This window comes from Numenius arquata, chromosome 6 (genome assembly GCF_964106895.1).
Source record: "Numenius arquata chromosome 6, bNumArq3.hap1.1, whole genome shotgun sequence".
Taxonomy (NCBI): domain Eukaryota; kingdom Metazoa; phylum Chordata; class Aves; order Charadriiformes; family Scolopacidae; genus Numenius; species Numenius arquata.
Window position 1 is genome coordinate 64,107,779 of NC_133581.1, and position 16,922 is coordinate 64,124,700.

Genomic DNA, 16,922 nt, shown 5'->3' on the forward strand with positions numbered 1-16,922 from the left:
GCATTGCTGGGACGCAATCACCGTGTCCCGCATTGTTTCAAAGCTGTCAACATCTGGCGGGAGTAGTAAATTTCACTTTCTGTCATTTGAGTGAAATGGGCTTCCATAAATATTTATGTAAATAATGCTAAGAATAATAAAGAGAATTAGTTGAAACAGCAGGGCAGCAATTAGCCAGAGGTGTTGCAGGGACTGGGCAAGCAATCATGCTTGCGAACAGATGCCGCCCCAGCCCTGCCATCCGCAGGATGAGGGTGAAGTGGAGACGAAGGCTGCGTAGCCGTATTTGGTACGATGCAGGATGGGACCTGGATCTAACACAATGCTTGCTGCTGGAACTCAGATTTTAAAACTCAATCTTCATGCCAACTTCAGCCAAAACAAAACCCAGAAAGCCAAAATTTGAAGAAACCAACTTGAAAGCTTGTTACTGACACAAACTGAACAGAGGAATAACGACTGACTCAGAAACATCAAGTAGAGGTCAATGCCTGCTTCTCTCTGTACCTCACATAAATACACAGTCCTTTCTACTCACTTCAATGGCCACTTCAAAAGAAGCAAGCTCTTTGAGATATTTCACTAGACTAAAATCACAAATTCTTGCTTATGCCTTTCTTCTACTGCCTGTAGTCTCACCATCCTGTTTTATTACAGGATGTAACTGCAAGCAGAATGGGACCAACCTTTCCTGTCCCCTGGTGAGCAACAGACAGGACCAAAGCCCTGGGACTGAGTGGGTCAGCAGAGACGGTCAGCAGCGCCTAAAACCAGAGCTGGGCTGTTGCCTGTCAGTAACCAGCAGACAGTAGCTGAGCATCTGCAGTTATAATCATGGGAGCAGTTAACATGCCACATCTATAAGAAATTCCCTATTTTTGATGACCTGTGAGTATGAATGGCTCGCCTTCCTATAACCTCTCAGAAGACTAAAATAACAGATTTTTTTTTTTTCCAAAAAAAGTATCACTAGTTTTTGCCCACTTGACTCAGAGAAGGAGATTTTGCTTGTACTATCTTCAAATATTAATAGTGAACTGCCAAGGCACGTTTCTTATTGTGATGCACTTGTATAGCTCTGAGTAATTCCTACTGGCATTAATGAGAATCGCTTATATAAATCTCCTTGCAGCAGGATAAGTACCTCATCCCATAATCATGATCGTGGCTTTAAAGAGGGCGATACGCAATTTCTGTCTCTCCCCATCACAGGGCAGTTCCTGTGTTCAAGTTCTCTGTACATGAGAAGTTCTCATGTACCAGCATAGTCAAGCTATGCTAGTCAAATGCCAAGTTCAGGTAACATCCCAGCTCTCTCTCTCTCATGGAGACAAGCTGCATTTGCTTTTCTAAGGAAAGTATTGTCCTTGTCTGGATGCAACATGTTGTCCGAGCCATTGGTGGTTCTGCTTTGGGATCTTAAATTCCTGCTGGAAGGAAGAGCACAAAATGCTTATTTTCATTTGCTGTAACGTCCCGTGATAGCGGTTCCCATTACTATCATTTCATGCCCCCTTTTCCCTGCCAGAAGAGCTCAGAGGGCTTTTAGGGTGAGGGAAAACCTTCCATCTCACGGCGACAACCTTAACTCATAATGTTCATCTGAGAGCACTCCAAAGAGCGGAGATGGCCTCCAGTACCAGCAGGCGAATTCCTGGATCTCGGGGGCTTTTGGGAGCTGCTGGCTCCTTCCCTGCCCAGAGACTTTCCTCAATCCATCCTGGGAATCCTCTTTGACAGCAAGGTTTCCCCAGTGCCACTGGGATGCTGCAGCTCTGGTTCTGCCAAGCAACGCCGCCTGTCTAATTCTGAAACAGCTCTATTCTTGCACCGCAACAATGCCACCTCATCTGAGGCCAATTAAACCCCCAAAGAATGATTCACAGCAAACTGCACCATATTTACTTTCAGTTCATTATCACGCTCGCAACTTGTAATTTTGGAAATTTTATATTCTGAGTGCAGCAGCAGGCTACAGGCTGCACACCTCTTGCTACTGTATTGAGACATGCCTGAGAGAGATGTCTCTCTCTTTTCTTTTCTTTTCTTTCCCCCCTCCTCTCCTTAGGGGGGAATTAAGGCAGCAGAGAACTTCAAAAGCTTTGATCTATTCATGGTATCCACAATATGAAATCCTAGGTAACATACAAACCAGAGGAAGCTCCATCTTTAGCCTGCTGGACCAGTCCCAGGATAAAGGTTTGCTCTGGGCAAGGACAAGGCAAGTAGGTTCTTTAGTATTTTTTGTTTAATACCCTTTTAACGTGAGCCTGGGCTGGTGCACAAATGAGCACGACTGCTCAAAGGAGCCACACTTCTTTTTTAGGGCCTTGTTCTGGCAAAACTCCCACTGAACTCAGCAGGGGTTTGGCAGAGCGGGAACTGAGGAGCAGCCCTGGACTCAGACCTGTGGGACTGGTACGTGAGCACAGGGCAGCATTAATTAAATACATCCAAGTTCTACAACATGCGAATATTTGTAATCTTCACGAATGGCAAAACAATACAATTAAAACCAAAATGCTCAGCTCAGAGACAAGACAAAATTGGTGCTGAGATGCCAGATTGCATCATTATCAATTCTTAAAGCTCGTGGTACCTTAAGTGCGTTTAAAGGATCATAACTATTACAGCCCAATCACCAGTGGGACCCCAGAGCAGGTGCACTCATCTAAACAGAAGCCTCAGAGAAAGCAATTCAAATTGAAATTGCTACAGGATTTTCAAAGTGTGAAAGGGACTCGTTGAGAGTAATTAAAGGCTCCAGGATGCAACATAAAAAGGACATACTCTATCCGAACCTGCTGGAAAGAAAGCACCATCTCCAGGTATGCAAATTGAAGGTAGGAGGTGAGTTCTCCAGCAGCCGAGTGGACACCTGGAGAGTGCCAGGGCAGACAATCTGGTTAGATAAGCAGGGGAATCTGCGTGAACCCTGCTTAACACCATGTAGTTATCACGAGGCCATTAGTGTGACAATTACTTGCAGATGAGTACGCTGGTCTCCAGATAAACATGGTTACCACCACAGGCTGGCATGGCTGAGGAAGGACTTTGGCAGGCAAAGGAGGGTGGTGGCTGGTAGGAAGATCACAGCCATTGATTTAGGGTGAGACAGCTGGAAGCATCACAAGGTTTCTAAGATGCAGTGACCAGCAGCAGAACAAAACATGTAGCAATGCTGTGTCACACACTAGACCACAGCAAAAAAAAAAAAAAACAACCAAAAAACAAAGAACCCCCCGACACACAGACAGAAAACAGAATACAACAAAGAAACTAGGGGCAGCAGAAAGGAAGAGGTTTCCCAGGACGTGCTACAGGTGCAGGCAGGTTCCAGACAACCCCAAGCCAAACCCAGGAGATGTTCCCAGTGGAAGAGCAAGATGAGAAATGCAGGGCCTGTTGCTATTTGGGTTACAATACTTCTAATTTTTCTTCTGTGAAAGAAGGACTGCTGTGGGGTGGTCTCAGGCTCTGGTTACCTCTGAAGGAGAAGAAAACCAAGCCACATGCAAGTCAGAAGACTTGCAGCTCCAGGGTTACTCTGAGGAGATTGTGCTTGAACTCCAGGGAGCAGCAGGCAGGGAAGGGCTGCCAGGAGCAGAGGAGCAGCAAGGTGGGATCCATCAGGACCCTGGGGCATTGCACACCGAACGTGCCTCTACTTTGGGTCACACCACAGGGAGTAGGGCCTCGGTCCCCTCCCCTGCCCTGGGAGCCGCAGCTAGGAAAGCAACCCCAGGAAAATGCAGGAGAAACCAGCGTCTCCCACATTTTCCTCCTTTTCATGAGCCTGTGACACTCCAGCTCAGTGATTTTCACAGTCCACGAGGAGGTCTGTGCACTCCAGCTTAATCCTAAAAGTCAAAAAGAAACTTAAACACTGGAATAAATACATTGCAGTGCTACCCTGCAGAGGTTATTAAAGCATTAATTTCAACAGACAGATGGTGTGGAGAGAGAAAGGCTTTGTACAGGAGAGCGGAGCCAGGAGCTGGATGTGAATTTTTGCCCCTGACATTTCCACACACTGAAAAACCTCCTCCCCTCAGGGAGGAGAAAATAAAGTATAAATTTAAAAAAAAAACAAAACCCAAAACACACAAAAAAGCCCCATACCCAAAACCCACCTTGCACCTTCTATATGTAGCAGCAACGCAGGGTTAGAAAAGCGCTGCCATGGAAGAGCATGAGCCTGTGGTTTGCCCCGGGCCTATAAATAGTGTTTTTCAGAGGAGCTGCTGTAGCGGTAGCTTGTTTCCTACTGTCCAAACCCACACAAAAGCCCCCGTTGTGTTTCGGGGCTCCAGCAGCCCCTCGTGGTGTCACGTTCCAGGGCAGAGCACCAGGGCCCAAGGCACAGTGAATCCAGTATCATCTCCTCCTTCTGCAGCTTGGTTTAGCTGATATGCCACCAGACTAAGACAATACAGAGAAGTGAAGAAAACTTATGGGCACATGCCTAGGTCTCTGACTGCCATAAATTTATAATTTTACTGCAGTAATATATCTGTCATAACAGTGATTTCCCCGTGGCTATTCCACCTTGTGCCACGATCCCATCAGATCTCAAAACCCAAAGGAGGCGGCACAGGGCAAGAGCAGGAGGTGCCCAGGCACGTGTCCTGGCATGAGTGCTTGCCCCCCGCCGCATCAGCACCAGCCCTGCACCCCAAAACCAGGTTGGGGGGTGGCATGCGTGAGGATGCATTGCCCAAGTGATCCCCTTTGCCCCAGCCCCATACCCCAGCTGCCATCACTGGAGATCCAGGTACTTCCACGACAGTCCTTTTCCTTGCTCTCTCTGCTCCCCCCCCCTCAACCTGCAGCCCCCCCTGCCCTCAGAAGACAGTGCCGGTGCTCGTGCCAGCCCGGGAGCGGCAGGGAGTTGAAATCGAGCTTTGCCAACGCTGCTGAAATAACCGGATTCATCTCTGGGCATATGGCGGTATCTTCAGGGAGAGAGGAAGCCGCTGCTGCCTCTTTGCCAAATTTCTAGTATTTATGGAGTATTTACATGTTGTGCATCTCGGGCTTCTCTTCTCGCTCCGGCTGCTCGCTGTGGCAGGATGACGCAGCCCGGCCGGTGGGGGCCGAGGATATCCTGCCCACAGCCCCCACCACACTAACTACAGACGGGCAATTTTAGCTATCACAACCTACTATGAGTTTCTCCCAGATTTAAGCAGAATAGCCTACAAAAATAAAGAGCCATTTTTAAATGCATCTGTAAAACACCAGAGCCTCCCTCTCGAGACCACAACAGAGTCCAGGAAGAGTTCAGGAGGGGAAGGGACTCACCTGAGTCCACCATAGAGGTGGGTTCCTCGTCCCTGTTCAGAGGTTGCTCTGAAGAACCATGAAGGACACAAGCATGAAAGCACAGTTAAGTCTTTTTAACATGGAGAAGATGTTTTCCAAGAGGCGCCAGCTTCACTTTTTAAGTGAGAGGGGAAAACCAGAAAAAGGGGAAAAGCTGCCAGCCAAACAACCTCTGGCACTGGAGAGTCCCCAGTCCCAGCAGACTTCTGCGGGAAGGATGATACAGATAAGAATATCAGCTTCCACAAAAAAATAAATGTATCACCCTTGCTCTCAGACCTGGAAAAGCTAAAAAACTGAAATTAAGTGGACAAAGCAGCTGACTGCCCAAGCCCAGAGGCTGGGGAAACAGTGGAGATTTCTTACAGATTCTAACTTTGATGTGGGCTTCACCAGAAGAAGGTCTCGCCCAGCCGCCTCACACAGCGGCCCGTGCCCCAGCAGGAAGGGTCTCTGCAGGCAGGGGGGCAGACCACAGGAGCAGAGGCTGCTGCTGACCGGGAGAGGGGTTCAGCTTTACCAACACAACCCTTGACTTCCTTCAAAACGATGTTCACACACAGAAGTTGGTTATGTTGTAAAATGACTCTTCCTTCCCAATGTGCAGCCCTGTGTTTAAACACAAACATTGAAAATGACACATCCTGAAATGTTCAAGACCTCAAGCGAGGTGCAAGCAGCTCACAGCATCATCAGATGGAGAACCACAACCACAGGTCACTCCATGGGAAGTCCAAGGGTCTTGCAAATGGAGCTTGGAGGCACCTCCTCAACCCGGCGCTTGCTCTGTGAGCTGCTGCCAGCCACCGCCTCCACCAGCCCAGCAGTTCATCCCCAGCACCCAAACACGTTTCAGACATGAAGACATTACAGCCTAGGTATGTTCCAGACAAAATGAACACTGCTGTGTTGATGTAACCACTGGCAAGCACAACTACGTTACTTTAAATTGGGAGGAAAAAAAAATATATATAAAAATATCACTTGCATGCCCAAACTGAAGCCAAGAACAATTTTTCCAATATATCCAGAAAAAGCATAGTCTTATGTTTCCCAATTATTTCCAGAAGATATTATGAAAAGGCAGGATCTCCATTAAAGTGTGACAACAGCACAAAAATATACCACAACTATATAAAAAAATTAAATATATATCTATTTTCTCAACAGTACATTTTTGAAAGGAAGCCAGCTGGAATACAAACAGGTGATGTATTGAAGAGGTTACAAACAAATACATGTTCTAACGAAAATGTTTGCAACTTTTTCCGCTGAGCATTTAAAAGATATTCGCAGCAATAATTACAATGTTCTTTGAACACTTCACAGAGAGCTGGCTGCTTTTCAGAAACTGCACTTCCCAAAGATTGCATATAATTCTGTGTGCCAGTATGCTATGTCAGAGCAAAAACTGCATACTTTTTCACATATGTACTCATAATACATATGTATTGATTTATAGTCACAAATATGTATGCTTTATACATACATTATATACACACATAAAACACAAACATCAAGAAACAAGTCTTTAAAGTAAAGAAGTTGAATTTTGTCATGTCAGAAATAAAACAAATTACAGGTCAAATTCAAGAATGATGAATACGCCTGATGCAAGGATGGGAAAAACAATCTCTAGTATTATTGCTCCAGGTTCAGGCTTTTTGGTATTAATATCCGTGCATGCTCTCGGGTACCAGTTTGGCTTAAGTTTTTACTAGCTGTTTTTACAATTAGCATTTCACTCTTGCTACGACAATCTGAAAATCAAGGTTTAGGACCGGCTGACAAAGGCAAGTTAGTGAGGAACAAAGTCTCCCAAGCTCCTTTCAGCAGGGCTGTGCCTCGGACTTACAAGCCCTCATGCTCCATCAGGTAAAGGCAGACCGTGAAGCCTCAGTATTCACTGGGTGGCTGGTAATATGAACTAAATAGATCAGCCTTTTTTATGTACTTCCTTTAGTTACAGTCACAGTCCAGAGGAAAGTCCCTTCTCCAACACAAAATCTCCTAAACCGTCCTAGGGAATTCCAACAAAACCACTTCAATATTTGTTTTTCCCCAAATGTTTTTCCTCATCTACACTTCACAGGAACCCTTCCCAAACGTTATTCCTAGGTGTCTTCATGAACTAAATAGCCTTCCCAAGCCATGACAGACCCGCGCTTGCCCAGGTCTCCCCTGGCGCCTGGCTTCTCTGCAGGCTTATGAGAGAGAGAGAGAGAGAGAGGGAGAGAGACAGAGACAGAGAGGGAGATACAGCAGCTTTAGCATCAAGAGGCCACCATCCATGCAGATGTAACCCCCTCTCATCTTGATCACGGCACAGCTACCCTGCTCCCCTCCCTGTTAATTTTCTCTACCCCATCAGGACGGTGGAGATTTCAGGCTTGCACTGATTAGCAAAGATGTACGGCTACCACTCGGGTGAAATGCAAAACTTACAACCCACCTGGGTTTCATTCCGACATCCTTTAGTCAACAGAAACAGCCTAGAAGCTGCAAAATTATAATGTGGGTAGGACAGACTTCTCTGGAGCAGGGAAAATGAATTAAGGAATCCCTCCTTCTCTTCCTTGCAGCAGCTCTCTGCAGATGTTCATGAGAATTTGCACAGGATTCAGACCGCAGCATTCACGAGCATGATCAGCTCTGCCAATTATTCCTATACCTACCTATTAAATTTAAGAAACCTCCAAGAGGCTGACCCTGTCACAGACTGGGAGCTGAAATTAATTCACCAAGCAAGAGAAGTTTTTAGGAAACTCGTGGCATAGAGTGCTGGCTCGGACCCTCCCTGGAGAGGGCCTGTAGACTCCACCAGCAAAAGCCAAATACCAGCAGACCTGTGTATTCTCCTCAGTGGAGCAAGGCACAATTAGCAGCATTAATGGATAGACTATTCGTTTAATTCAGTTTTTTGTTCCACAAATAAAGTCTTCTGTCTGTTTTTTATTTGGTTTTATAAATTAACCTCTTTCTTTTTTCATTAAGTAAACAATGAATGAAGGATTACTCTGTGGGAAAGACGCAAGTGCAAAGGGCAGTGGTTTATACTGCTGCAGCAATTTCCTTTCATGCTTCCAAATAACTCTGCTCTAGAAGGCAGAAAATCATTGACGTCTAATCATTTATTTAGTAAGATACACTGTTTTCTTTTAGCTTAGGGAAACTTGCGGCTGGAAAGCTACACTAAAAGTTGGTCTGTTTATGAATGGCCCCCGGTCCTTCCAACAGGGATGGAGAAACTGTTTGCCTGCGTCAGACATTAAGCAGTTGGGGCAGTACAGGGAAGGAAGGACACCAATGGCCTGATGCACTTTGTTATTTGGACCTGAAGGTCCCACCAGTCTCGTCACATGCATTTCTACCTTCACTGTACCTCTGGTGCAAGGTAGTTACACAGCTAAGGATCCCAGAGGCCTGGCTGAGCCACAGATGATTCTGAGGTGGACCTCTCCAGGGGACACATCTCTGCTGGTTTGTCTGCCCCAAAGTTCACCTTGTTTGGTCTGACTGAACCCCACTTTCCCTCTACAGGTTTTAAAACAGCCACGTGCTGGGGTCCTGCTGAGAAAAGCTAAACTTTACAGAAATAAAGCCAATTTTTATTTTCTTTTATTTCTCCCCTCTTAAAGCATAACAGCAGATTGGACAGAAATGACCATTCTGGTTAGTGCCTGTGAGACAACCTTAGAGAACTGGGTGCAGAGACAATGACAACTGGAGCACGTCCTGTGGAGGGCCACTAAAAAGGGTCAGGGGGCTGGAGGACAGGACATACACGGAGAGGCTGAGGGAGCAGGGCTTCTTCAGCCTATGTAAGACAAGGCTCTGGGGAAGCTTATCACTGTCTACAACTACCTAATGGGAGGGTGTACAGAGACTGAGCTGGATTTATCTTGGAGGTCTACAGGAACAGGGCAAGAGACAACAGACTCAAGCTGAACATGCAAAGTTCCAGTTGGATCGTGAACAAAAAAACCCAATCCTGTAACGAGGGTAGTCAAGTGTTTGAGCAGACCACCCAGAGAGGCTGTGAAGTCTCCATCTGGGAGCAACTGGCTCTTGTTGGCCCTGGGCAGGCTGCTGGGCCAGATGACTGCCAGAAGTCCCTTCCAGTCTAAATTACGACTCTCTAATTCTATGATGCTATGAGATGTTCAGGTTTTGAAAATAAGGAAGGTCCTGGCACTACATGCACAAGCAGATCTGTCTCAGTTAAAGCCAAAAGTAGTAGCAGAAGAGCTGTTACCTCCTCTACCTTTTCAAAATCTCTAGCATAACAACCTGAAGATGGTTTTTGGCATCTTATTCCTGTGCATTTATCCCTGGCCACTGCTGAAGGCCCTTGGCACTGGTACAGCCCTCTTCATAATGAGAGGGCCCTCTTTGTAATAACCTTGTATCCCTATTGCCAATGGGGTGTACTACATGGCACCTGGGTACACAACTTCTCTCTTGGTCTCACCAGGAGGAAAAGCTACACACGTGCAGCTGAGCTGTGCAAGTAACTGTGGGTGCAAGGAGATCTTGCACTTAAGAAGAGCCTCTGTTACATGCTAAGCCACCAATGTAATACCGCCATGGCACGGGTATGCAATACCTCCGTGTTTACATCTCGCTGCTGCAGCCTAGTTTAAGTCTGGAGGTGCTAACGGAGAGTTACAAGCCAGTCACACCGGGATGGACCCTGCCCCATATTAAGGCTAAACTCTACTGCTAAATCTGGTTCCTGTGTTTCTGCAATCCAGGTGACCCATCTTCAAATACCTCCAATGGACAAAGGTTAATGAGAAAACATGCTCGAGATCCCACAGATACCCAACCAAACAAAGAAATGTAACCAGTCCCAAATCCCCATTTTTCGTAGGCCTTTCACAGCACTGCAGATGAAGAGCTGTTTCATGTCAGCAGCCTCCTCAGGGAGGCTCCCGAAACAGCATCACTGCTGAGCCATGGACCACCACCGCTGTCACATGGAGCCTGAGGGATCTTACAAGCAAGCAGCCTCTTCTCTAGGGAAGCCTCATTTTTCCAGAGAGGCCAGCAGACAGAAAGGATTCTCATAAACCTTCTGCTTTCCAGGCTGGGAAACGGCTCTGCGCTGCACCCCTCTTCAGATGCGTGAAAAGTTTCTTGTTTAATTAAATTTAAAGGAATTTTGGAATTTTGTTTCAAGAGGGACAATTAACCAAGTGACCGAGAGCACTGTATCTTACTGCCCTCCTTCTCACTTCATCAATCTTTGTGCCACCCACTAATTTTATCAGAAATAATTTTATATTTACTTTCCTATCACTGCCAAAAATGATGAATAGCATGGGGGCTCTGACTGATCCCTGCAGAGTTACATTAAAAATGTTCCCATTCAGTGATGATTCCCTATTGACAACTACTTTTTGAGATCTGTCAGTTACCCAGTTCTTAATACATTTAACATGTGCTTCAGTGAAAGTATATGGTACTAATATTTTAATCATAATGTCATGTGGAATAAAATCAAACGCCTTACAGAAGTTTAAGTATATTATATCTACACAGTTATCTTATCCCCCAAACTTGCAATCTCATCAGATAAATCAGGTTTGTTTGACAAGACATATTCTCCAAAAAAGAATGTTGAATGGCATTAATTATATTCCCTACCTTTAATTCTCTAAATCCTCTATCAGTTCCTCTATTCTTTTGCCCGGGATTGATGTCAGGCTAAGCTGCCTGCAGTTACCTGGGATCTTCCTCTTCCACACGTTCACTCGTGAATTTCCCAGAGGTGCAAGAACTGAACAGAAGCAGACCAAAGATCTTCTGCATCAACTTCTTTTAGGATTTCTAACTACAAGTCATCCGGCCCCAGTCATCAGAAAACGTTTAAGTGCTATCTTACTTCAGTGTATTGTACAGACCAAACTGCTGATGCTGTGAATACGACACATAGCTCTACTTAGCCTTCGTTACACAGGATGGGTCCTCTGACAAAGACCAACCAGCCAAAGATCTGAGAAGGCAAAGAGTTTGGTGGGAAAAGTGCTCTGAGGTGCCTGCTCACACTGAGCAAGTCCCTTCATTTTAAGGTATGACCTCCCTTGCTCCCTACCCTGTCTCCATCAGTTAACCCAACTGGTAGTCAGGTTTACGTTTCACGCTGAGACTAAACCATCCCACAGCAAAGTTTACAACTGGCAAAATACTATCAACTTTGGGTAGGAATCTACACCTCATTCTAGTAGATGGTGACCTTGCTGCAGCTATTCATGCTTTACAACCTCTTGATTAGGAATAGCCATGCAACCCACCCAGGCTTGAAGCCTTCAGTGCTATGGGAATCTTATCTAGTAATACATAAAATAATACACAAAACTCACCTGCCACAAAAGACCTAGTATTGCATTGCAAAAAGGGACCAACCAGCCAGATCAATGCATTTTGCTGCAATGTGGAGAGTGGAGGTGGTGGATAGCGAGGACACATGGACAGCTAGGACACGTACCAGACAGGGAGCTTTATAAACATGCCTGCACATCAGCCTGATGTGCATCCAGAAGGGAACACTGAGCCTGTGCGTTTGCTCCAGTCAATGTTGTGAAAATGGAAGAAAATTATGCATTTAAATAAAACTCTTCCAGCAGGAGGTACAGCAGCAGTTCAGTGAGAAGCATTACACACGCTTATTCCACTTCACCCATTAACTATTTTTAATTTTTAAGCAAGTTATTACAGCTACTATAATATTATAAATATTATATTACTCATTCAAAAAGATTAAATGGTCTCAAATAAGAGAAGATATTCTTGTTGCTGCTTTAGTAGCTCTTTGTGATCGGCTACCTGGCTCCTCTACCCTTCCTCCATGCTCCTCTAGGACACCATCCTGGATGGCACTGAGTGATCTCAACTTCTCCTCATCCTGAAGGAAAGTAGAAGCATCCAGAATCAGGCTCTAGACATATCCCAGTTAAGTGAAACCACACTGTGGGCCTGTTTTGGCATTGCATCTCTGATCTGCACCCCAAGCACCCACTTCTCTGCTGGCTACAGAGGGGTGGTCTCTGTCTGCAGCATGAAGAGCATCCACACAACATTCCACCACACAAGGCAAATGTCAGGGTTGGAACACTTCCTCCACCTGTAATAAAGGCTCTGATCTAACAGTTAACCTGTGTGTACTACAGGATATTTTCTTACAATGCAAACCCTTTAAGGTGGGAAACAGTCCTTTTTGGTTTGTGTTTATATAGCACTGGGTAATGGCAGGATCATAGGTCAGAACCAAGTTCATCAGAAGTCCTTACAATGCAAATTAATGATGTACTCATTAGCACCAGCACTGGTAAGGGTAAGCAGGCTCCCCTGTACAGACTGCAACTGACATTCTTTTCAGGATACAGCTTACAGCACATTCCCATCTGACTCCTCAGTGAGGGGAAAAAAAATAATATTTAGATCTAGCCATGGGAAGGAAAGTCTTTCTTTGACCTTTCCCTGAAATGGGAACCCGTGAGCAGCAAACCACTACCTCTGTCAAAAGCAGCGGGACCCATCCCCACTAGGCTCGGCTGAAGAGAGGACCAGACACCAATCTCTCATAATAAAGAATGAATACGGCAAGAGTTATGCTTGGGCTGCCTCAGGAGCAAGACCACTTGTTCTCTGATCACACTTTCCATTGTAAGAAATGTTTCTCACTAATCAGCCATGATTCATTCTATTAGAACTGTAATATGTAGCTTTTTTGCTGTTACCCAGTATCCCACCTGATAAACATGATGTTAGTGTTTCATCATCCTTATTCGTTTCCCAACAAACAAGCACACTCGCATTCCTCCTTTTGAATTTCAGGCATCTGATGCTCTGCTTCCAGGTACTTCCCTCTGCCACCGTGTGTTACAGCCATTTTAGACACAGCACAGGCTAAAACAACGGCGTTGTCATTGAACAAAGCTCCACTGTGCAGGTGATGGAAGTTATCAATCTAGAGTTGAAGGACTTTAACAAAACGAAGCGGAAGGAATTCGTGTAAAGTGGAAGAACGAGGAGACACAACAGCAGCTTTTCAAACAGGAGCCACACACCATATGCTCTAGGAAATAACAAGTTCAATAGTCAGTTGATAAATAGCTTGCCAACAGAAAGGACATTCAAAATGGCACGTAACTGCCGCAGATTTAAGCAGAGAGTAAGCAGGGGCCGTGCTGAACCGTTCCACACACAGCTCACTGCCGCTGCGTGTTCTCCCTGCCTGCTAATACAAGTATCATCTCTCGGAGGCAGTCCCTGCTCCCCGCTAAGGTCACGGGCACACGGATGGAGTCACCCCAGGACAGAGATGCGAGACAGAGCCTCAGAGCAGCTGTGTGCCAACAACCAACTGCTCCGGAGGGAGAAACACAGATGAAACTGGAGCAGTATTTCTTGGGTTGGGGAAGATTTATCTCAGTTTAAAGGGGCTGCATCATGTGGCTAAAAATTTTTTCCCCTTTAGCATAGCTGGTCCTTTCCCTGATACCCCTTTTTGTGTTTCCATGCCTTAATTTGCAGCGGTCGAAGAACCTGATCCAACAGCACCCGAGCCAATGTAGCCCTCACTGTCTTCCCCGGGCTCCCAGGTCCTGCTGGCTCAGCGACACTGCTCACACAGGTTCAGATCCAGCAAAGTTCAAGTTTCAACCTGTCAGGAGGTTCATTAGCTTCAATGGGACTATTAAAAGATTTAAAGTCAAGTACATTCGTAACTGAATCAAGCCCTAAGTAAAGAGCTTGTCAACATAAATAAAGGTGCCAGAGCCACATCGTAAGATATCTGCCATTGCACAGGTGAGATTTTGTGTGAGCTTTTCAGCATGATATAGCCCCAACCACTATAAATGTGCAAGAATTTTAAATTCATCCTAGAGCACGAGACTGGATTTCTTTAGAAGATGTGCCAAACAGTGAATAAATGCATCCTAAAATAATTAAATATTCCATAAATTTAAAGATACAGAGTCAGGTCCTATTTGGCTTCAAAACGTTGGCATTACACAAAACTCCCCAACAGAAACAGCTCTTTGATTTCTCCAGAGGCTTCTCAGGTGGCATCCCGATGATGCTGGACAACCACAGGACAGCGAAGCAGAGCCGAAGTGGAGGTCAGACCTGCCCCCTGCCCTGCCTGAGCCCAATTCATTAACTAAAGAAACCACCAAAGACCGAGAGGTGAGTGACACGTATGGCATTCACTGAGCTCCGACAGCCCGCGGCTCTGCTTGTTATTACACTTAAAGGCCTTTCTGAAAAGGAAGGAGAAATGATGCTGGCAATGTGGCTTTAAGAGCCTGAGGGAGGGGAAGAGCAACGCCAGGAACGGGAACGAGCTCGCAAGCGCCTGCTCCCAAACCGACGTGATGAAGTCAACTGAATTAACAGTTTTAACGAGTGTGGTGTGAAATGCGTTTTAACCAACCCTGGCACAAGAGCCCACCATTGAGAGACTGGGCATCCCTGGCCAGCTGAGCCTGCTCCTGGCCCCTGCGTGTGTGGAGAGGATGCTGTACCGGGAATATATATATCGTGGCTCAGCTAAAAGCGGAGCGGGTGGCAGGACATCCATCTTCCTCCGGGAAGGTTGCTGGGCAACTGGCAAGCTTTCGGCTGGGCACTGACGTCTGCGCGCACACGCGCCTCCTCCATCCTCGCCACTAACTTGATTTTGATGGATTAACATAAGATGAAAATCTACTGCGCTTCCCTCTCTCTCTGCCCCCCTCTCCCCCCGACACACGGGGATCATTAAGAGACAAAGAAAAATATGATAAAACGTCAACTTACAATGCGTGCAGAAGAGCGTGCAAAGGAAAACTAAATTCTAAAATGCAGGCACTAATGAGATCAATGCTCTGAAGTGATCCCTTATTCTATGGTGGAGAAAAATATTTAGTTGGTAAAATCTCAATAATAACAATAATCAAGCAAAACACCGATACAAGCTCAAATTGTGATTCTCTTGCATCCTTGACTCTTTCTCATGCTTCAGAAATGCCATCTCTTTTTTCACTGCTCCTTGTCAGATGATGTTGTAAGACTATTTCCCTTCACCTGCTGGAGACGCACCACTGGGACACAGAAGTTCCCTCTAATCCCATCCAGCCAGGCATTTATACCGCTTTTATTAGCTTGGTATCCCCGTAGCCTACTGAGCTGCATTATCGTTAATTGTTTCTCAAGTGTCAGCTACAGGCTCAGCTTTATGAAGTACAAAGCAAAGATAAGATCCCTGCCCCGAGGAGTTTTACATGCTAAACAGATGGTTAATGACAGCGGCATAATGACAGCCTTTGGACTGGCAGGGGATAACATTTATGGAATGGGGAATAAATTAACCAGGATGACAAACTGCATTTGCTTTTCCTGAAGAATTCTGAAAATCTGGTGGTGAGTGTTTTTCATGACACCCTGGAAATGTGTACTGGCCTTACAACCCAAAAAACAGAACCTCGTTTTTTTTGCAAACTAGAAGCTTTATTCTAACTGAATATTTTACTGAAAAACTGAACAACCTTCTTCCACCAAACACACACAGGGTGGTTTTGTCAGAAAGGGGGAGAAATTTAACTAAACCAAAAGTATTTAATGCAAAAAAAAAAACCCAAAAGAAACCCTATGAAATATTTTAGCTACCCCTGAGTTTAAAAAAGTTCTTTTTTTTAAAAAAAAAAAAAAAAAGATGAAAAGGCAAAATGGAAAACAGCCCGAGAGCTGAATGGGACAGGGCACCCACCAGCGGGGACTGGTCTCAGGATGCTGGGCAGCATCTCCCACCAGGTCAAACTAATTCTAACTGACTGGGGTGTTTCTCATGCTTTTCACATCTGGGCTCAAAACAGTGCCTCTGTACTCCTCGCCAGCACACATCATTCTTATAAGAGGACTATTTGGTCTCATTAGCTAAGGGACCACAAATCCACGGAGCCGGACTTCACGGAGTACTCCACACACAGCTGATGCACATGGGCAGTAAAAGCAAGGTCAGAGATGATTTGAATTCTTCTACTGTGACAGATTTTAGCCTGTTGTGTTTTATTGCTATTGATACTGGTGTTAGTATCTTCATTGGCAGAAAGCTGTTCATAATTTGGGTAATACATAGCATTAAGTACAGGGTATTTCTGTATGATCTCTAGAAGTCAATTCTTGATTCTACAATACAATCACTTAAAAATATTTTTTCTACTCCATTTCACGATGTAAAGCACAAAACAGTACATTTTTTTTTCTCTCAGTCTTACTGTGACCTTCCAGTACTGTCCAGGCTGCACAGGAGAGCTCTTCCTCACACACCAGCCCTTCGCTACCTTCTAGAAACACACTTCCAGCTTCTTACTCGACAATGACTCACTCTAAATTCCCTCGTGGACTTCACAGAGCTTTAGATAAGACACTGAAGTGGGAGCTGCAGCTGCAGAAAGGCTCCTCACAGGTGATGGAAGATGCAGGTCCAGCCAGCTTTCAGTTATGTAGCCCCAGCTCTAGCCCTCCAAGAAACATTTTCAAAATCTGTTAAAAGGCAGGGTCCTTTTTTCCTTCCAACTCAAGCATTTAAGATCTTATAGCTCATTGAA